The 23,294-nt window shown below is 45.9% G+C and overlaps 2 long non-coding RNA genes across 2 annotated transcripts in view; one reads left to right on the top strand and one right to left on the bottom strand.

Moving 5' to 3' along the window:
• Nucleotides 1–23,294, bottom strand: part of LOC112868677 (uncharacterized) — a 134,222-nt gene that overhangs the window by 48,388 nt on the left and 62,540 nt on the right. The window lies entirely within an intron of this gene.
• On the top strand, nucleotides 14,186–16,164 carry LOC147574706 (uncharacterized). Its single transcript, XR_015243440.1, has 2 exons — nucleotides 14,186–14,529; nucleotides 15,843–16,164. It is a non-coding gene; the product is annotated as an uncharacterized LOC147574706 (long non-coding RNA).

The following is a 23,294-nucleotide window of genomic DNA, read 5'->3' as shown; positions in this document are numbered from 1 at the left end:
TTTCTTCTGTCCTGTATTCCAGTTTATTCATATTCTTTTCATCTGTATTTAGCTTGTATTATTCCCTTTTTAAAATTTTATTAACTACATTTACAGTGTTAGAAATTCTTCTTTGCCAGTTTTTCAAGTCAGCTTATTCACTTTTCATAGCTGTTGTTTTCCATATATTTTTAAGTTTTAATTATTTAAAAACTTATAGGTACGAATAGACAATTCCATTATCTGAAACCCTGTGTATCCCCTCCAGAGAAGGTTTGCGCATACTTTTACAGGTATGACCCACCAAAAACCACTTTGGTTTTTATTTTTCAACTATGGCTTCCTAAGTGATGTGGGTCATATTAATTTGAGATCCGAACCCATGCCTAACCCATGTCAGGACATTCATGTGATAATAAATTCTTAAGGGAGACATTTCCCCCCACCAGTTTTTAGATTGAAACGAAGAAGTTCCCTGTGCCATTGGGCAAAGTTGTAACTCTTCCGGGGTCATGGCTTTACGTAGAAATTTCATTTTCAACTCCCCACTTTGTAGGGACCCAAAGCTATTAAAATATAAGACCCTACCTAAGCAATGGAGACCCTTCTTTCTCAAGTTCGCATAGTGTCAGATCTATTTGCTGATCCCTCTGGTTGTCAATTCCTTGTTTATTTTTGGCTACTGAAAATTTCCTTGGTTGTTTTTATTTCCATATATATATATATAATATATATATAATTTATATATATTTTATATATATATTATATATATATGTTATATATATATATATATATATTTTGCAGGTACTAGTCAATTAAGAGAATGTTTTTATAGTTTATCTAAAATCCTATGTGTTCTGTATTAGAAGGGTTTTCTGGCTATGTAGTTTGGCATAATGCCAGATATGGTAATCCACTGTCTAATTCTACTTTTCCCAAAACATCACCTGAATCCATATCAGTGTAAACATCTAAATTCACAACTTAATCAAAACACCTAGCTTTTGACTGAAAAAAATTGGTAGGTCATGTGGGTCAGACATTCTGACTGATGGTTGGTAACGTCATTAGACATCATGATTCCTGTGGAGCAAAGAATTACAGGAATTCTTGAGTGAAAATGTGGGTTCTTAAATACATTTCACAATCAGATGTACACACTCCAAACATTTATGTGGTTAACGGCACGTCAGTGCCTGACTTCAACAGGTGCAGGACTCAAACTGACCTCTTTGTAAGCATCTTTGCACCCAAACCACCTTTGTTCCCAGATTCTTGTGTTTTATTCCCACAAGACACAGTTCTCAGTGACCCGAGCTAAAAGGTCCTACCACCAATAGAAAATAAGGGACACGCAATCTGCAGAAGACTCTTAGGCAATGAATGACCATTTTCTCAATTAAAAAAAAAATTTCTCCACAGCGTATTTCTAATATGTGTATACCCAGAATGACGTTTTGGCTATTACTTAAAAATGGATGAATTAGTAGGAAACCTATCGTAGCCAAAAACCCATACACTTAATTTGTTAAAGATACTGTAAATGCTCATATCAGTTAAGATGTAAAGACCTGTGCAGAGTTTATGTAATGAAGTCTTTATTGCTGGAAGTAAACTTTTCTATGATCCTGAGTGTTTCCATCTCGTTGAGGGACTTTCTAGCTCTCATATCCCATAATCAGTTTTTGGCTCAACTGATGACTTTGCTCAAGTGATCTATTCTACAAGGAAATTAGACCTATCAATATTTCATGGCATTCTGCAAAGGGCACTGTAATTTCTATGTGTTCTGACCCCTGGCAAATGTAAGAGACTGTATCCTAGAACAAAGTCTGTTGTCGCCAACAGTATGATATCACAAACGGTCACATAAAATCAGGAGAACTGTGGTAGTTTTAATGTTTCAAATGTAGGCTCATCGTGTTTACAAGTTGTTCATCTATGTCATCTAGTTTCAACGTTTTTTTTTTTTTTTTTTGGGACAGAGAGAGACAGAGCATGAACGGGGGAGGGGTTAGAGAGAGAGGGAGACACAGAATCGGAAACAGGCTCCAGGCTCCGAGCCATCAGCCCAGAGCCCGACGCGGGGCTCGAACTCCCGGGCCGCGAGATCGTGACCTGGCTGAAGTCGGACGCTCAACCGACTGCGCCACCCAGGCGCCCCTAGTTTCAAAGCCTTCTCTCCATCAAAGGAGCCCAGACTGGCATCCAAAAAAACCATTCAAAAATAACTCAAGATATTTACTTGTCTTTCGAGAACACATTAGAATGCAGAGCTCTCAAAATCCCTCTTTTATCTTGCACCCACTTTCGACACACACTGCGGCAATGCCCACACTCCTTTCCTCAGACTGTTCTCACACCCAACTCAAGTTCCTCGGTCCTTTTCTCCCTCCAGCCATCTTAATCATTTAGTGGCACAGAAGTCTAACACAGTGGACCGCCTGGCCAGCTGGGACCTGCCGTGGTGGGGGGAGGAGGAAAAGAACCGTAGCAGGTGGAAGCAGAATTCCCTTCATCGTGTGATCCGGAACGCTCATGTGCTTGATACCTTTTCCTCTGACACACACGTATCCACGTAAATGGAAAGAATTTTCCGTGTGTACTGGAAGGGCCACGTGAAGTGGTCTGTGTCACCTCAACTCTCTGGGTGTCGGTTTCCCCATCCAGTGAAAACGAGCATCTATCTCCTAATGTAGTCTCGAGGCTTAAAGGAGGTCTTACTTGGAAAGCTTTTAGGAGCAATGCCCGGCACACGGTAAGGACATCAAAGTGTTACTGGTTATTACTTGATAGTAATAACAGTACATGCACCAGATGGTAATGCAGTAAAGACACAACTTATACTGGTTTACAGGTGATATACAATCTACCTTAAGCAAGGTCTGGGGTAATAACATGACTAAATATTGCAGTGGTAATGTTGGTGATCTCGTGGTTCGTGGGGTCGAGCCCTGGGTCGGTTCCGCGCTGACAGCACAGAGCCTGCTTGGGATTCTCTCTCTCTCTCTCTCTCTCTCTCGCTCTCTGCCCCTCCCTCGCTTGTGCGCATGCTCTCTCTCAAAATAAGTCCATAAACTTTAAAACAAAGAACGGTACTGTTGGCGATGGGAGACGTAACAAAGTTTTACACTTTCCTCTTCAAACGCTTTTTTATTTGAACCTCGATAAAGCATGATATACTTTTGCCTATCAACTGGAACACCGGTATTGTCATCTTTCTACCTGGTTTAATAACAACCAGGTTGTGCCAAGTGTTTAGGGTGTGCTTAGCACCCTGCTAAAAATATATATGTTATCTAATTTAACCACTAACAACCGCAGAAGATAAGGTTATTATGATCATTATTACCTTCATTTTCCAGGTAAAGAAATGGTTGCTCTGGAGAGGTTCCTAAGGGCACTGAAGATATGCTTCTCTTGGCATGTCTGTCGTCTATCCCAGTGTATCCCATGGCCTGGAACTTAATACAGATTTGTCGAATGGGTGAAAGAAATAGTGAAGCCTCCCGAGACTTTATGTTGGTCCTGGACCTTTCATCCAAAATAGGTTTTCAAAATCAATCATGGAAGTAGACACAACCATACTTTAGGAACAAATCAATCTTCCCAGGCTATGTGAAGAGGGGAAACGGAGGATGAAAGTGGGAGGCAAGGTGAGCATCTTGGTGGGATGCTCCGTAAAATACACGGAGAGCGAGATTGCCAAGGAGAGCGAGATTGCCAAGGAGAGTGAGATTGCCAAGGGTTTCGGGCTCTGGTGGATGGCTAAGGTCACACGGCCTGGGCTGGGGGAGCTGTGAAACAGAAGCTGAAACGCAGGCTAACCCAGCGGCACACAGGGGTACTGTTGCGGTCTCTTGAGACCCACAGTCTTGGGAGAGGGGGAGGTTCAGGAGGCTGGGCAAACCTCCCACCGACCGGGGCTTTCCCCGTGCAGGATGATGGTGTGCGTCCCCCATTCCCCACAGGGTGATCTGCAGCGGCTCTGTGGTCCACAGGCTTGTCACGACTCTACGGTTTTGTCCTCGGGGAGCGAGAAATTGTGCCTAAGTTGGCCCGCTCGGCAGGCTGCTGTGAAATGCAGAGCAGCAAATCCTCCCCTGCCAGATTCCTTTACAGAAATACATTCTCGTTCCTTGAGGAGCTCCTGGAACAGTGGTTCTCAAAGCATGCCTGAAGCAGCAGCATCACCTGGGGCCTGAGGTCAAGGGAGTTGAAGGGGAGAAAGAAAGCCCTACTGGGATGGACGGAGAGATGTTAAGAGTTTATTCCTTAGCTGATCTTTTTCCAGCTTGAATATGTATATAGATGGTTATAGACGGGCTGAAAAATTCTCAGAATCGCAGCTTACGGCTGAGGCTTAAGATTTAAAGGAGAGGGAACGTGGTCACAAATGTTGGGTGACCATTTCAACAGATTAGTAATGAGGCGCCTGGGTGGCTAAGTCAGTTGAGCGAATGACTCTTGATTTCAGCTCGGGTCATGATCCCAGGATCATGGGATCGAGCCCCAAGTCGGGCTCTGTGCTCAGCCTGGAGCCTGCTTAAGATTCTCTCCCTCCCTGTCTGTCTCTCCCTCTGCCTCTCCCCCACTTGTGTGTGCGCACGTACTCTCTTTCTTAAAAACCAAACAAACAAGCAGTTTACTAATAACTGATTTTACATTCAAAGTCTTGTTTGGGAAAAGCTCTGCTCCTGGGTAAGTATCTTACAGAGCTGTTGGAGAGACTGAAAATGAGCTGATTTGTATGAAGGTGTTTTGAAGCCATGAAACACTATGAAAATGTTACTGCAAGGTAGTTGGAAATCTTGGCAAGAAAGTGATTAAGGCAAAGGAGAATGAGGGGTCTTGATACAGATTATGAAAAGGGGACTAGAGGAGTTCATTATTTATTCACTTGACAGTATTTATTAGGTGCCAAATACACACACAGACACACACAGGCACACACATATGCACACATGTGCCAAGGACTGGGCCAGATGCTGGGAATAAAATGTCGAACGAAAACAGCCATGGCCCTTGCTTTCATGAAGTTCAAGGCTAATAGAGGAGACAGAGAGTTAGCAAATAATTGCATAAATGAATGACTAATTACTAAACCTAAGAATGGTATTCTGAAACAAAAGAATAGAGTTCTGCGACCCCACGTAATAAGAAACCTATTCTAGACTGGTGGAGGGAGGGAGTGAAGAGGAAAAGAGGGATTCTTAGGGAGGATTCCTCTAGGCACGTTCTGCTTCATCTGGGATCTGAAGGATGAGTAGAGGTCAATTAGGTCAGGCTGGATGATAAAGGGTCAGGAAGGAAAGTCCTATGGACAGAGAGAAGACTATGGAAGGGCCTTGGTCAGGAAAGCCTGCGTGACGTATGTGAACAACAGAATTCAGGCTGGTGTATCCCGAAGAACATAAGGGCAGGAGTGGGGAGAGCTGGTGGGGCAGAGAAGAGACCAGCCCACGGAGAGCCTTGAAAATCCCGTGTGTATCAACCAGAGACTGAGCTCAGCTGCTAGAGCCAGAAATCCGATGACAGTGTTTAAAACTCCAAGGATTTTGTTCACGCATGTAGAAACCCAGAAGTAGACAGTCAAGTCTTACACGGTGGTTCCACAAAGTCACCAGGACACAGGCTTCCTTCATCTTTCTGCCTTACCATTTCTAATTCTAACATCTATCCTCTGTGTCTCAAGATGGTTGCTGGAGCTCTAGTCATCATACCCACATTTTAGGCATGAAGAATTAGCAGTGCTTCACAAGGGCTTTCCTGGCCTTTCCATTTGGCAGCTTCTGCTTACATCTTATAGGTTATTCCTCTCTGTCTAGGAGGTTAGAAATGTCTTGTGTATGTGTGTGGGTGAGAGAGAGATCGGATGCCATCCCAATAATATCACGTCTTTGTGAAGAGGGGGAAAATGGATATGCTAGAAAAGTAGTCTCTGCCATACCATATAAGGATCTTGGCTACTTTCTTGTGATCAATAGGAAGTCATTGACAAGGTTTCTGGAAGAACAGAACATGATCGGCTGTGGTGGCGAAAGGAACCGGGCTGGGAAAACAGAACATGAGGGCAGCGTAGGAGTCGGGATTATTTTGAGAGGTTATTTCTGAAGCGGACAGTATAGTAGGTCTTGGTGATAAATTAACAATGCGGAGTGAGGGACAGGAAGACCTAAAGAATGATACCCACAGGATGGATTGCAGTGCCTTTCGCTGAGCTAGCGTACAAAGGAAGGGGAAAAGATTTGCTGGGAAAGATCATGAACTTGGTCTTGGGCACGCTGACGAAGAACGGCTTCCAAGTGGAGACGTAACAGGTGGCTGAGCCTGTAGGACTGGATGACGCAGAAGCACTCTGCTGCAGATAGAAGTCGGTTTCCACTGACGTGGAGATAAGTGAAATCATAATTGGTAACAATTTCCTGGAGACGGGGCACAAAGTGACAAGAAGGTCTAGGCCCCAATCTTGAGGAAATTTGACATTTAATGAAAGGGGGAGGAGGAGGAGCCAGAAACAGAGACAAAATAGAAGCATCCAGAGAGGTGGAAGGGGAGCCAAGATGCATTGTCTCAGAGCCAAGAAAGACCAACAAGAAGGACCATACCCAGTGCTGACGAGGGGTCAACGAGGTGAAGACTGAAAATGGCTTTTGGATTTAACCACACGGAGAGCACCAGGGGCCTCAAGACTCTTGGAGGAATATTTGGCCTGGAAACCGGATTATGATGTTCTACGCTGTGGATCACACATGAAAAATGGCAGCAATGAATACACAATTGGTTAAAGGCTGAAGAGAGAGTGGAGTAGTAGCCCGGGGGGGGGGGGGTTGGGCACGTGGTCCAGGAAGATTATTTTCTAACATGGACGCACCAAGAGGGGTTCAGATACTGATGGGAAGGACCTAGTTGGAAGGAGAGAGGGGATCCTTGACCCATCCAAGGTTTCTTCCTAAGGAAGATGGGAGAGAAAGGGAGCCAAAGCAGACGTCATAGGGTAACCCTAAGGAGGTTGAAGAGAAGGCGTGGTTCAAACTGGAAGACATGACAATTTCAAGGAAAAGTGCGGGTCGTGGTAAAATGTCATAAAATCTGAAGCACTTCCTTTCGTCTTCTCTCTCAGATGTGTAGGTAAGTAAGGCCTCAATAAGGTATCGCAGTTCGAGTTAGGGTCTCCTGAACCTTTATAAAATCATGCAATCCTTACAATATCCCCGTGACATGGAAGCTACTGTCATCCCAACTTTAGTGACCGGGAAACTGAGGTTTACGGCGTGACGTAGCTGGCGTGAGATTATGGAACACTCAATTGGTAATGACGAGATTCAAGGCGTCCTCTGCCTACCGTGGGGTTCTTACTGCCATGCTGGGCTACGAGCCTCACCAGAGAAGACGCTCTCTGACAAATCAGCTCAGAACCAGTCTGAGCAGGGAGGCAGGCATGCTCCAAGTTAAGGTGAACCCCTGTGTTTGTGGCCTCAAGGTGATCACAACATCATCCCTCAGTTAAAGGTTTTCTCTTCTCAAAGTGTCACAGGAGGAATAGAAATGATTACGAAACAGAAGGGAGAGAAAAAAATCAAGAGCCATGAAACAAGAAATGCCACCCAAAAAGAGAACACGTTTATTTAAAGTTAATCTACACAAACAGAAGGACAAGTGTTGATACGAGCATAAAAATGCTCAAGCAAATATGTAGCATGTGGGACTTCCAAGCTGGTGCTCTGGGATTTCCAGGCTTTTCCTGTGCAGCCGGAGGGCTAATACCTGCTGGGGCTGAAAGGCGATGTCTGTTTCTACCTCACCACAAAGCACCTTCCTTTCTTCTGCCCAGTGATCTTTTCCAGAAAGGTCTGCGTATTTCAAGGAAACGCCATACTCAACCAAGACATATCCGCAACTACTTTGCACTGGACTCAAGGAGCTTCCTTGAGACAAAATGGCTGCTCAAATCTTTTTCCAAGATGATGGTCTTTGGTCATTTTCAACAGATCTCGTGAAATTTGACCTGTGGCTACAGGTTACCAGGATGTGCGCATGAAGTAACTTACTTCCTCTTCTTTAAGCTCCAGCGACTCAGGTCAGCAAAATGGAGGGTGGAATCATTGACATCTGTTTGCTTAGGGCTAGCCTCTGGGCTCTCTTGGGAAACACCAGGAGCATTGTTTTTCTAGAGAAAAAGGAAGCCTCGAGGGTGCGGAGTCTCCATCACTATTTCAGGAAATCTGAGAAATGCTTTTGAGCCTTCTTTCTTCCCTCCTTCGTCTCCACCCAGAAAGCAAAATTTCCCCCAAATCTATAAATCCTGAAAACAGGATGACATTTTTGTTGAAGTTTCTTAAATTCATGGCCCTTGGAGGCTGAATCAGGAAACTTCAGAAGACTTGCAATCATCCAATATCCTTCTGTTGGGGGATGCCAGGGGCTTGATTTGGGGATTGAGCAAGCCTGGAAATTTAAGGCAATTGATAGTAAATGACAATGAGTGTGTTATAGAAAGAAAAAAAAGAGAAAAAAAGCTCTTTCCAATACTCTGGACTGAGAGGGTATATAAATATAAAATTAATTAAAATATAATATAAATCAAAATATAAATATATATAAGTATAAACATATAATATAAAAATAAACTATAAAATTCCTTCAATGTCACTGATGCATAATCTTGTAAGGCAGATTCTCTCTGCCTTAATTCATGTTTTCAATTTGGATCATTGGGGGGAAAGCTGGATCCAGGGAAGGTGATGCTTCTGACTTCTTGCCTTAGACCTTTTTTAAAAAATATATTAATTCTTTGAGAGAGAGAGAACTTTAAAAAAAAATTAATTATTCTTTGAGACAGAGAGAGAACACAAGCAGGGGATGGGCAGAGAGAGGGAGACACAGAATCTGAAGCAGGTGAGGCGGGGCTCGAACTCACAAACCACGAGATCATGACCTGAGCTGAAGTCTGAAGTCTGACGCTTAACACACTGAGCCACCCAGGCGCCCCTTGCCTTAGAACATTTTAGCGACTTTTGGTTCATTGATTTCACTAACCTTTACCAAGGCCTTAAAATCTCTTTCTAAGACACTAAACTCTCTAAGACACTAAACAAGTGTATCGGGAGTGAGGGTGTAGACCAGCAATGACATGTAGTCGTAACTGTAAAGGTAATAATAATAATAATAATAGCCACTGATTATTTCCCAGCTACTGGGCTCAGCACCCTGAGACGTTCCCCTGGTGCCTGTGAGGTGCAGGCTTTGGAGCAAAGGACTCCGGATAGGAAGCAGATATGGTCTTCATCCCAAGAATTATCTTATTTAAATATTTGCTTTCTTAAAGTTTACTTATTTATTTTGAGAGAGAGAGAGAGCGAAAGAGAGGGAGAGTGAGCAAATATGAGCAGGGGAGGAGAGAGAGAATCCCAAACAGGCTTCGGGATGTTAGCACAGAGCCCGACATGGGGCTCAGTCCCCTGACCGTGAGATCATGACCTGAGCTTAAACCAAGACTCAGACGCTTGACCTCCTGAGCCACCCAGGCGCCCCAGATACTTTCAATGACTTTCTAAGGTAGGTATTACTATCATCTTCCTTTTCTTTCTGCTCAGGAAACGGGTTTAGAGCGGTGAAGAAATCAGTGGTAGTAAGAACTCCCAATCCAGACCCTGGGGCCTGACCATTATGCTTCCCTGCCCCCGGGAAACGTCATTCCCTAGGTGCGCAGAGTCCCGTGGAGGAGGAAGCCAGGGGGCTTACAGGGACGGAAGCTGGCAAGGCGACTTTCACTGAAACAGAGCTGGACAGAACCTTGGACCCCATCCTTCACTCTTCTGGCTTTCAAACGTGATTATGATCTGCCCTAAAAATGAGAACGGACCTGTTTAAGGCTTCCAGAACCCAGAAGACTGTGTAGCTGTCCTCTTCTTCTGTGAGGTCATCCCCAAGCTCTCAGTCCTCAGTGAGGTCCCCTCCCTGCTGTCCGGCAGTATTTCCAAGGAATGCAGCTCAATGAAGACGTTCCTGCGAGTGTTTTACAGCAGGTTCATATAATTAGTTTGATCTCCACGGGACCTTGTGAAGTAGGCCAGGGGATACGTTATACTTGCGTTTTGTATTATTCCTTTTCTACAGTCCAGGAAATTGAGTCACTAAAAGGTGAGGTGACTCGCCCAGGGCATTGAGCTCGTCTGGTGTAGGGCTGGGACTCTCACTGGGGACCTTCAGCCTCCAGACCTGATTTGTCCTATGACACCCAGCCCCTCCTGTCTACGAGGTGCAGGCTTTTGAACGAAGGGCTCTGGACAGGAAGCAGAGACCGTCTCCACCCCAGGAAGGATGACTCTTTTCTTTGGGAGATGCCCCTTATCTCATCCAATGAGTGACCACACAAATGGTACTTTTTTTTTTTTTTTTTCCAGAACTTCCAGAACTATTTTGCAGGCACACTTGGTTTTGTATTTCTTTCTGTGCCCCGCCCCGCTTTCTGGGGATTTTGTGCACTGGCCAGCAACTGGGCCGTCCTTACAGGTGTCAGCGAAGCCTGTGTCAGCGGCTAATGGGGACAGCCTGGGGGAAGGGGCGGAGACTCCGAAGTCAGGCCAACCTGCACCCAAGTCCTGCCACTGAACTTCCCTCTGGGATAACTCTGGGCATGCACCTGACCTCTCAGTGCCTGGGGCACCTCAACCTGGAGGAAGATCCTACTAGCTTCCTGCAGCGCGAGGGCGAGAACTGAGGTACTGCAGGAATCCTCTCGAGCGCAGGGCACGGCGGCCGCCAGCCGGAAATGCTCTTGGCGTAGCTGTTATTGTCGTTGGGGCGTCTTCCTTATCACCTTCCTGAAAGGTTCAGCTAATCCTTGCTGAGCCTGCAAAGCTTCCTCTGTGTATTTCAACACGTGCTTCTGCTGAATCTGTACTTGTGGGCGGTTCTCTTTTATCTTCATTCAGGCGAGGAGCAAGCTCGCATCCAAAACCATGGGTCAACCAAGTGCAACCTAGCACTGTAACTTCCCCCAGCTGGAGGGATGCATATTAATAGGATCAACCTGAGACCCCCCTAGGCAGGTGTCCACCCCCCGCCCCCCCAGAAGTTCACCAAACACACGGGTTAAATTTGGAACAGGAGCTTTTGAACCAGAACCCCCTTTTAACCATTCGTGGTACCTCTCACCCCACCCCCACCCCCTGCTAAGTGCCTGCTGAGTGCGGCCAGTGGGAAGCTCCGTTTTATCGTCGTCGGTGCTTCCAACAAGGCCAGCGACCGCCAGAAACCAAGTCAATACCTGTTCAAGGGACCGCGGACCCCGCCTTGTAGAGCACATTCACGCGGACCAAAGGCATTGCCCGGAGAGCTGATTTCCTCCCTCCTCTGCACCAGGGAAGGACACAACTGCTCCCAGAGCCACACAGCTATTCCCCACGATGCCTCTGAGGCCAGCTGACTCTAGCTCAGTAATCCCAAAGCTGCCTGCTTGTTGTCCTCAAAGCGGTCTTAGGAAACGTTGCCCGCGTTAAGGGCCTCTGCTGCACAAAAGCAAACACAGTCCCACCGCAGCCCAGTGAGCTCGGCCCTCGCCCCGTTGCGGAGGACACAGCAACCAACTTGTCTAGGCTCGCCACCTGGGACCCTATTGCTTTCCGTGTCCCCAATTTACCCACCCCTCTATTTTAGGGGCAAAAAAAAACCCAAACAAACAATACATGGCCATGACTTTGAAAGCCATCCCTCCACTGTGACTTCCCAGACCCAGAAGCGAGTTCCTTTCCTATCAATTCTTCAGTGCTATTTCCCTCTCTGTCTACCCCAGGGCACGTAAATGGCACGGGCAGAGTGTCTGTTCCTACTGTGGGCTCACACTTAGCGTGAAAAGCCTTGAAAGAATTTGATGGCAGCTTGGGCTGGACCTGGAATACGTCCAGGTAAGCCTCTGGAGTACTTGCATTTGGACAACTGCTCTCCTCATTCCTGAACCGACCTGTAACGAACTCTGAACTCTCAATGCCAAGCTCTGCGCTAAAGTTGACTTGCGTGACCTCGTTTAAACCCAACAAAGACTCCGTGAAGTTGGTACTGCGATTATGTCCGTTTTAATGTTAAGCAAAGCCGGGGGAATTAACTAGAACCCACATTACTGCCCTCTCTGCCACAGTGTCTCCCAGTTACGAAAGGCTGCGAGCTTTGCTCTCTTCAGAGATGAAAGTACCTTGAGGGGTGGGGACCAAGCCTTAAAGTTCTGTGCCAAGTTTACAGTTCAGTTCTCACTACCAGGCGGGCGTTTCAGAAATGCCGAGACCCGTCCACTTCTCAACGAGAATCTATCCAGAGCACGTCTCTATTTAGAGCCTCCTGGGTTTTCAACGTAGTATCGAACCCTACGGGATAGACAAAGGAAGTACACAATCTCTTTGAGGGAGGTTAGTCCATAAGAAACAGAAAAATCAATTAAGTGTTAAACTAAACATAAACATTTCAGAGGTCCAGAGGGGAGATCGGGACATCACGCCGAGGTGATGGGATTTGAACTGGCCCTTGAAGAATGAGCTCATGTCAAGAGGTGGAGAGGGAGGAGAGGGCCCAAGTGTGGGAGGAAAGTCTTGGGGGAAGAAAATGGGGAGGTGGCCTGTAACGACATAATACATACACTGTAAGTCCTTTTCCCCATCAAGGCTGGGAATTCTAGAAGCCTCACAGAGTCTCTCTCCCCTTGATAAAACAAATACTTCTTAGCTCATCAAATAGATTTTTCTTAAAAGCCTGGGGTAGGAGTCCAAGGACCCACGTCGGGTGTGTCCCAGAGGCAGGAGGACTGCTTCTGGGCAGTTCTTGCTTTTCAAGTTTATTTATTTATTGGGGGGGAGGGGGCAGAGGGAGAGGGAGAGAGAATCCCAAGCAGGCTCCGCACTAATCCCCACTGCACCCGGGTTGGTATCCTGGCTCGTGCTCCCTCCAAGCTTGTGCCGTCACTGAGGATGGTGATGACAACGCGCGAATCGCAGGTGACACGCCGGGTATCTGACATACATTAACTCACTGACTCTTCACAGGAAAGGTAGCTCATTAGCATATCACCCCCCTTTTGGGGATGGCAAAATGGAGGTTTAACGAGATTAAGTACCTTGCCCAAAGTCACGCTGGTCATTAGCGGAGCGGGGGCTCCAACCTCAGGGGTCCATGGGACCCCTCGGTGTATGTTCTCAGCCCGCTAAGAACTGCTTCCCAAGTCACCGACCTTCCTGGGGTCTCAGTTTCCTCATTCATGGAAACACCTATGGTGGAGAGTAGGGAAGAGTAACACGGGAATGCGAGTGAACCCTCTGGCCCCAGTGCTTGGACATCCTGAGTGTTCCTAGTTCTGGGTCATCTACCAGGCTCATCCCCTGAGCACTTTTTTCTTTTCTTTTCTTTTTATTTTTTTTTAATGTTTATTTTATTTTTGAGAGAGACAGAGCATGAGCAGGGGAGGGGCAGAGAGCGAGGGAGACACAGAAGCAGAAGCAGGCTCCAGGCTCTGAGCTGTCAGCACAGAGCCTGACGCGGGGCTCGAACTCACAGACTGTGAGATCATGACCTGAGCCGAAGTCGGACTCCCAACGGACTGAGCCACCCAGGCTCCTGAGCACCTTTTTCGTGGAAAGTGCAATCATTATTCGTCGTCACCATTTAAAAACAGGGCATGTTTACATTAGCTTGTCTTGTAACGTGACTCTACACTTCATCAAGGATTGTGTAAGTGGTCAGGAAGTATAGAGGGCTCTTACACAGTCTCCTGTCTTACTCAATCTCCGTGATACCACATACAGAAATGGGCAACTGCTTTCTCTTTTAGCTTCTTTCTCCTTTTTCTCTTTTGCATAGCTTTATGGCTCTCACTGAAGGTGAAACTAGGAAAATACTTCACCCAGAGGTGAGTCTATAGGTGATGAACGTTATAACAAGGCTCTATTGTCTTTGGTGGAGGTGGGGAGCCCCGCATGCCCTGGGCTCAGGCATTAAGTACTGTTCTACCAAATACTCACACACCGGGCAGGTGTTTGAGGTGGGGTGGCCCCGGGGCAGTTGCTGAACAGGGTACACAAAAGGTTAGTGAGTATAATTACACTTTCATAAAAATGAATGTTGGACTTCCTCCCCTGCTGCGTCTTAGCTACTGGGGCTAAAATAAATATTTTAATTAGTTTCAGCTTCCAAAAGAGTCTTAGCAGGCCAGACTTCCGAATCTGCCTCCCACGGGGAAAACGCTTTCAAATCCCACCAGTTGGCACCAAATCCCTCCCAAACAAAAACCCAAAACCGAAAATCACATTTCGAACTAAACAAGTCACTGCTTCTTAGATAGACAGCTGCAGTGTGCACTTGGAGCTTGGCGTGACACAATCTCGAGCAAAAGCAGAACCTCCGGGTCTTTTGTCATTTACCACGAACTGCAGGATGTTACCACCAAAGCACCGCAGAAGTCTTAGAACCCACCACCCTTTTCATTTGACGTTTCCAGAAAAAGATAGATGCACCCCAGAGAGTTTATGGCACATAAATAGGTAACAAGTTCATAGTGGATTCAAGGTAAGTTTTCCTTTTTCCTTTTTCTCTTTCTCCTTTTCTAGAGGGTCTACGTGTTGCATTACTCATGCATGGCCATCGTCACCTTTCGAAAGAGGTGCCAACATTCCCCTTTCACACATGAGGGATCGGGGCTGAGACCCCACTAAGTGACACGTTCGGTATCGCAACTGGCAGGTGCGGGACCTGGAACCGAATGGTCTGGCCAGCTGACTTTTAACTTCTGCATAATGCCGCCAGGGCCATTTTAGAACAATTAAAGACGAAACGTAGCACAGACATGAAGGAGAAAATGCCCTTGGAAAAAACCTCCACCCACTTTTAATGTAACACCCTTAGTTTATTTCCACACAGGCCACTACCTCGAGGGGGGGGGGGAAGGTGGGGCTACCTTTGGGAGTATCATTCAGAATGATGGAGTACACAGGTAAACAAAACAAAACAAAACAGGGAGAAACAGAAGCTAACTCCCAATGTTATTCTTCCCTGAACAACTTGGTAGATTATTTAGGCCAATTATGCTCTTGGGAAATAACCCTCTCCACTGTGACGCCTCCTCACTTTTTCAAAGAGCTTTCAACCCTGCCCTCCTGTTGACATAAATGATCATAGCGGGTTTTATCCAGGCCAGTTTTAGAAAACACTAACAGGTTCATGGATTTCTGGGATTAAAGAAAGAATTCTTATTTTCTTTTGTTGCTTCAGGTAGCATTCGTTGTAAAAATACTCCTCTTGCTGAAATCCCAGTAAAGCTCAACAAACGTGCAAAACGGATTGGGGTGCGCTATTTTAATGAGAAAAGGCATCCCCGCCAAATTCTTTAAAGCCGCGGACTCTCCTTGGTGTTTATTTATGCGAGCCTATTTTGAGCACCACACCAGACCCTGCTAGGTGCTGCCTGCGTGGTGCCGCAGTGACCAGTCTCTGGGGAAAACACCTATGAAATAGACAAATAGGGTTCCAAACAGTCACAGGCAGAATGAACGAGAATGACTGTGGGCAGAGGAAAGTGACTTGATTTTAGGGTGGTCAGTGAAAGCATCTCTGAGGAAAGAACATTTCTACTCTGTTCCTGAGACTTGACTGATACGTGGGGGCCAGTAAAGAATGGGAAAATGGGAGGAGTGGAGAGAAGGAACACATTCCTTTAAGAGGGAACCGTATCTGCAAAGCCACGGAGGTGGGGAAAAGTTTGGCAAGTGTGAGGGAAAAAAAAAAAAAAAAGCATGACCGGAGTGTCAAGAGCAAGGGGGTGAGGGGTCCAAAAGGAAGGGGGCGGGGCATAAGACTGTGTTTAAATCACCTTTTATTTACAGATAGAGAAACACTTCACAGAGAATGCAAGAACTAAGAAAGGCTACCATGTTGGGAGCCTCTGTTCACGGAAGAACTATCAGAGGTGAAATTATTTTCCCCCCAGAAATTATAAAATTAGTCAATGAATCGGGGCGCCTGGGTTGGGCTCAGGTCATGATCTCACGGTTCGTGAGTTCGAGTCCCGCGTCGGGCTCTGTGCTGACAGCTCGGAGCCTGGAGCCTGCTTCGGATTCTGTGTCTCCTCTCTCTGCCCCTCCCCAACTTGTGCTCTGTCTCTCTATGTCTCTCAAAAAATAAATAAATGTCAAAAAAAAATTTAAATTAGTCAATGAAGAACTGATTTGATTTCCATACATCTATTTTATCACCCGACTGGGAAAAAGGTGTGGTGCTTGATTCCGTGTAAGTTCACAACTCGGGTCACTTACTAGCACTTTTTTTTTTCTCTCAATTTTAGGCAATAGCGCGTGGGCCAGAAATTGCAAACTGGTGAACGGCAAGCTGACTGGGGTGCACAGACATACATGGTTTCTTTGGCCAGGACGGTGTTTTTCAAAGTCTAAGTGAGCTGCAATGGCACCAGCTACTTTTGTAACGGTGCACGGCTACACCACAGGTCCCAGCTTCCCCAGCGTAGAGCAGGGACCACGAGACTGAGTTCTGCCAATGGAACATATGCTTCTGGGCAGTGTCATGGCAAATCCTCCCCCCAGTGTTCGAGCTGTATCCGCAGCTGGACGCACGGAGGGAAACTAGCGTAGCAGATGTAGATCCTCATGAAGAAGAGAGCCTCTGCCCCTGAAGGAGCTGACAGGGTCTCCACCGTGACATGCACTGGCTGTGATGGGAGGGAACAGCAACACCCCTGAGATGTTGAGTTTGTGTGCGACAACCGTGTCTTTGTTTGGGTCCCTCTAAAATCGGGTTATGAGATATGGATTCACATGCAAGTGGCTTATTTGGAGGTGATCCCTTGGAAACATCGGTGGGTGCGTGGGGAGGTGGGATGGGGAAGGAGTGGAAACCAATGAATGATACATTGTCTGTCAGCGTCTGCTGTGGGCAGCTCAGTCACACAAGGGAACGCTGGGGGAACACAGAAGACACCTCAGGGCTGTCTCAGCGGAGGGGTGAAGAGACTGGGGATTCATGCACTCCCCGTGTGTCTGTCATTGGTGGGACGATGCCTCCAAGAGCATGAATTCTTCAACATTCCAGGCATACCCTGCACAAATGCCGAGTGCGCATACAGTGTTGTGAGCAAGACTTAAAGTTGTGTTCAGGAGGCAGCGTGGTGGGCGGAGACAAGTGCCAAGTGGACACGAGGAGGCCACCAACAACGTCTGCTGAAAATGTTTAGCCCACACTGACTGATGCAGGTGCCAACATCCGAAACTAGACGGCAACATAAAACTCTGAATTTCTGACCTCTCTCAAAACATAAGCAGATAGTCACCAGTGGGTCTGCATTTCTGTATGGCGGTAACTGGTTGGAGCGGAGTACTGATTGATGCTTTAGATGCAGGTAGTGTCTCTAACTTTCCACAGTCGCCACTGCACCCTACTGTCTCTTTTTTTTTTTTTAATTTTTTTTTTCAACTTTTTTAATTTATTTTTGGGACAGAGAGAGACAGAGCATGAACGGGGGAGGGGCAGAGAGAGAGGGAGACACAGAATCGGAAACAGGCTCCAGGCTCCGAGCCATCAGCCCAGAGCCCGACGCGGGGCTCGAACTCACGGACCGCGAGATCGTGACCTGGCTGAAGTCGGACGCTTAACCGACTGCGCCACCCAGGCGCCCCGACACCCTACTGTCTCTTAACCGCACCCTATTTCCCTTGTTTATGTCGTTTTAATGGTCCTTACAGTAGGCGTTTGAATCTGTAACCTCCGGTGCTCTAGTACGACAAGGCTTTTGTTTCTTTGCTTCTTTTTCAAAAAATTCCAGCTGCATTTTCCTCCCTCCCTACTCCACTTTGAAAGCTGCTCAAAATATGTCTCCGTGAAACCTTCCCGCTGACCCCCACCTACTACACTCACGACACTTCTGTAGCCATTTGGACCTATAGTGTCCAATAAGTCACTGGCTACATGTAGCGATTAACATTTAAATTCCAGCTCATTAAAAGTAACTAACTAAGATTAATGAAAATTAAACATTCAGTCCTGTCCACTGCACTGGCCACATTTCAAGGGACCGATAGTCCTACGAGGTCAGTGGCTAGCATATTGGACACCACAGCTAGAACACATTTCCCTGATTACACCAAGTTCTTTTGGATACGTCGATTGATAGAATGGGCTGTCTTTCTTGCTCTTGGCTTTTCTTGTAGGTGATCTTGTGTTTTCCATAAATATCCACCCTTTAAGATAAAATCCACTTCAAAAAGGAGAGAGCTTGCTCAGCATACCATCCATTCTTTCTCCCCCTCAAGTACCTGTACAATTGTCCGCAGTTAACATTGTGAATGTTTCTCAAGTTTCTGCGTGGGGTTCTGTATCGCGGTCCCCTGTGGTCTCATTCAGGGAGATACTGTGTGTTCTCCTGTCCCCTCAGGCTTATGTGGAAAACTGGGAAAGTTGCTTCGGGTGGAAAAGACAGGATCAGGTATAATTTCAACATCATACCCTTGCGGGATCGGAAAGAAGCTCATTAAGACCACTTACTGCTTTTGCCTTAAAAAAAAAAAAAAAAAAAAAAGTATGGGTTCCATACTGTGATTTAATGTGTCTTGTGGTTTTTTGGTCTTTATTTAAAATCCCAAAGTGACTGAGGCAGTATAGCAACAAGTTAAAACACTTTGACTCAGAAGTCTGACAAACTGGGGTTGAAATCCCAGCTCTGATACTTGTTACCTACAGGGCCTTGTATGACTAACTTGCCTTCCCTAAGCCTTGGGGAAATAACGCTTCCCTCATGGAGGTTTTGTGAGGATTTGGTGAGTGAAATGCCAAGGAAAATGTTATAAATGCTAGCTATTATTTTTTTAAGTTTATTGATTTCTTTTGAGAGTGAGAGCGAGCGAGCAGGGAAGAGGGGTAGAGAGGCAGAGGGAGAGAGAATCCCAGGTAGGCTCCACACTGTCAGCATGGAGCCCAATGTGAGATTCGATCTCATGAACCATGAGATCGTGATCTGAGCCAAAATCAAGAGTTGGATGCTTAACCAACTGAACTACCCAGGTACCCCAGTGCTAGCTATTATTATCAGCAAAAAATCAGATACAAAGGAAAAAGAATCAAGATAATAATAGACTTCTGGTTGTACGCCATTTTGGAAAGGACCAAAGCAGATGATGCATTCAGAAAACTCCCTCCAACAGAAAGATGTGCAGAATTGCAGGAGATCCATTTGGCAAACGCTCATTATTGGGGGCGGGGCGGGGGATATTTTAATGTATTTCCATCAGCATAAGATTCAGATTATCAGACAAACATCGCATTCTCCCCTTGTCCTACTCTTCCAAACAAATAATATGTCAAGTTAAGGCACCATTCAGTGAAAAACAAAAGGAAAAGCAGATGTTGGAAATAGGATGACCAGGAAAAAAAGGACTGGAGAACTTCAATTACTTAGATTTTTTTTTCAGAAAATAAAGTCATTATAGGGACTATCTCTTTTTCTGTCTTCTCCATCCACATATCTTATCTTTTTGAAGAGAATAGAACACTTTGAATAAAATTACTGTCTTCTTTTTCCAAAGAGGTAAACAGTGCCTGGAAATGTTCATGCTCCCAAGCACCTCTGAGGCATGACTCTGTCCTTCTCTTGGCCAGCGAGCTGTGAAAAATCATTATACTGTCCAACACTCTCACTGAACAAAGGCATTTCCTGCTGAACAGGTCATGCGAGGCATATCTAAAAATGGAAGTTTGGCCAATGGCCATAATGTCATGATGTAAAAGGATTTGGGCAGAGGCTCAGAAGTGGCATTGGGTAGATTTTCCTTCTTTCCTGGGCCCAGTTTACTGTTAGGGAAAGATGCTCAAAATCAACTGCTAAAGGACATAGCGAGATTCCCAAAGAGGATATAGCGTATGATTATATTTTGGTAAAAGAATGGAAAGTCTCAATTTGACTTCTTTGTTCACAGCCCCAGAAATTCACTCTGGCTGACAAGAAAAAGAATTTATTGCACTGATGTGGAAGTTCATGGATGTATCAGTTAGCTACTGCTGCATAACAAACCATCTCAAATACAGTGGCTTAGAAAAGTCAGTTTATTCAGCTCAGTAATGTAGGCCGCTCTTTCCCATCTCTCTCTGGGCAGTGAGGCCCCAGACCCTCCTTCCAACGTTTTCTCAGCCCCCAGCAACCTAGGCCCTTCTTGTTCTTAGAGTGGAGTCAGGGTTCTAGGAACAGTGAAAGAGCACACAGGGCCTCTGGAAGAGTAAGCTCTGAGCTGGAACACCCTCGCCTCCCCTGTATTCAGGCCAAAGCAAATCACAAGGCATCCGAGACCCAAGGGGTGCAGAACTAGACTCTACCTCTTCATAGGATTCTACCCCTGGAATTAGCACGAATATGGAGGTGACCAATTGGGACCATCAATGCAATCAATTTGCTATAAAAGAATTGAAAGGAAAGCTGAAGAATTAATTCTCAGAAGGCCCAGGACCCAGTGACGCACTGGGCGTCTGTGTGATGGGAACCAATGGGCGATCTCCTCGCTGTTTTCCTCTTGGAAGGAAAGACGTCCAGCATTTTCAGTTCGTGAGGCTCACTTAGTGGGAGATAGAAATACCACCTTGGTCATCTGCCTACTGTCTCGCCAACAGAGCTCGTGACATCCAGATTGGCAGTCCCACTTGAAATGATTTTCTATGGGTTGAGGGGCCATGTATGGAACAAAATGTGGGTGTGGCTCCCTGAAGAAGGCAGAATGAATGCTGGGCCACCCATATCAATGTGCTCTCTCTCTCTCTCTCTCTCTCTCTCTCGTCCACCAAAATGGTAACAGTAGTACTATGTGTGCTTTGGGTTTATGGAAGAGAGTTTTCTTTGTGTTTGCATGAACTTCTGAAATTTCTCCAAGGGACCTGTGTTAGTTACGTAATATTTTTCAGGTTGTAGAAAAAAGTTATAGAAACGCACAAACTTGTAGCAATACAATGGGCAGGTATTTGGACTTTAGGTAGTTCTGTCTCAGCTCTCCTCCTCTCCCTCCTCCCCCTCCTCCTCCTCTTCTCCCTCCTCCTCTCCTACCTCCTCCCCCTATTACCCCTCCCCCTACACACATGTGTACACACACAGAGACACACACACACCCCTTCCATCTCATTCCGCACAGGAAACTGCTTTGAGTCTCTCTTCTCATCTGTAACAGGACAGGAGAGGAGACAGTCTCCAAAACTGTCTCCAAAAGGAGACATTTCCATTTGTGAATAATGGCTGTATACATCATTCTAATTTATCAGGTGAGTTCTTTTATATCCCGTTTGGCACTTTTTCTGTTATTTCAACTGGTACAGTGTATCTGGACTCTAAAATCTCAAACCTGTCCTAAAAGCACAGGGGGAGAAGAGTTTTCTTCAGCTTCCCCTTCTTTGGTCCCCGCCGGCAGATGCTGATGTGACAGTCCGCTGACGACTGTCATAGAGATCTAACAAACGCTTCTCCATCCCTGGGGAATTTCAGTCCCTCGGAGAAATACCTCTCTTCACCCCCTGCACTATCTAGACCCTAACGGGGGGGGGGTAGGTGAAGGGGGACAAGAAGTGTGTGTCAGAGCATGAGCGTAATCTGTGTATGCTTACAGGGGCCCCTGACAAGGGGCTTTGACCTTGTGGGGTGGGAGTAGGGTAGCCAACATACCAAAACCAAAACCAAACTGTAGCATTCCGTTACATTTGAGTTTCAGATGAGCAGGAAATCCGTGTTGGTATAAGTCTGTCTATACGAGACATATATTGCAGATATTACCAATTTGAATGGCAAAGACTTATACTAAAACACGTGTTCGTTTGTACCTGAAATTCAAACATCCTTTGCTAAATCTGGCAGTCCTAGTTAGCACAGATGTCTAATGTTATTTGTTCCTCTGCACTGCCCAGCCTCAGGCACCCGGAGAATATATGACTTGAACCAGACTTTGGCCAAAGAAAGACCTCAAGCTTTGAAGCATCTGAAAGAAATCAGGAGGGGAAACATTTTATGGGAGGATATTCCTCATTTCCTTGTGGTCATGACAGTCTGGAAGAGGAATTAGAGTTTGGTTCTAAATTCAGAGCAAAAGTAATGGGTTTTTTTTTCCCCTTGTTTTTATTTTCTTTCATCTAAGTACCATATATACATATATATTAAAAAGAAGAAAACAAGCAAAATCTATGACCAGTCACGGACAGTAGTAGTATCTCGGAGGCCAAGTGAGAGGTCTCCTCAGTACCTAAAAAAAAAAAAAACAAAAACAAAAACGGAAAAAAAAAAGAACAAGGTCGGCTCTTCAACTCTAAGATTGGAATTAATGAAATTGACTCATAATACCCTTGAAACTCCCCAGAATGGCCATATGACTAGGAAAATTTGCCAAATTAGCTCATGCAGGAAAGGAAGGTAGGAAAAGAAAGGGGGTAAATTAACCACCGAGCATTCGAGCATTCGAGCATTCGAAAACTGGCTTGAAAAGGGAGGTTGGGGCCAGGCTGGCTTCTAGGGCCTGGGGGTGGGGGCGGGGGCTGGGGAGGTCCAGCTGAGGGGAGGGAAAACGAGAGAATGGGGAGAGAGAGCGCAGATTCAGAGATGACCCGGTTCGAACATAACCTGTATGTTGTTGATCATGTTCAGCATAGTGAGAACTCCGGCGCCTTGAAACGCCCAGTCTGCCCGGTGCACAAACACTGATGAGACCTCACGGGAGAAAATGATAAAGAGGGTGAACTTCAATTGTGTGCCCCAGATAAACCCACTGAGGCTTCCTGTAAATGAAGGAACGTCAGTAACGAGGCCTAACTGTTGTTTCTTCCTCTGACACTGTGCCTTTGAACAGGATTCCTGTAGCAACCATTTAACTGCTCATGTCCTCCCGGCACTAATGAGGTCAGTCTATTTTAGCCTTTATTGACACGGAGGAAATGGCAGGCAGGCAGGTGTCCAGAGCACTAATCTATGAAAGGACAACTTCCTCCGTGTTTGCAGCGGGTGGGATGCTTCGGCTGATAAAACTCTATTCTTTGGTTATGTTTCCTAAACGGAGCCCAGATGGATTCTCAAATGGCCCAAGCAGACCCACTCAGACACGTCTTATTTATATTTTCCCTCTGACCATTCCAGTCTGAAGCCATGCAATCAAGGTCAAGTTACTCTATTTACCGTTTGCCAAAGGCTTATGTAGCGCGGGTTACGTGCCAGGCAATGTTTTAAAACAATGAAAAGCCAAAACTACAACGAGGTATCACCTCACACCTGTCAGAATGGCTAAAATTAGCAACTCGGGAAACAACAGGTGTTGGCA

The sequence above is a fragment of the Puma concolor genome, chromosome D4 (genome assembly GCF_028749965.1).
Source record: "Puma concolor isolate L17-30 chromosome D4, mPumCon1.1.hap2, whole genome shotgun sequence".
NCBI classification, from domain to species: domain Eukaryota; kingdom Metazoa; phylum Chordata; class Mammalia; order Carnivora; family Felidae; genus Puma; species Puma concolor.
This window is presented reverse-complemented; position numbering and strand designations above follow the sequence as displayed.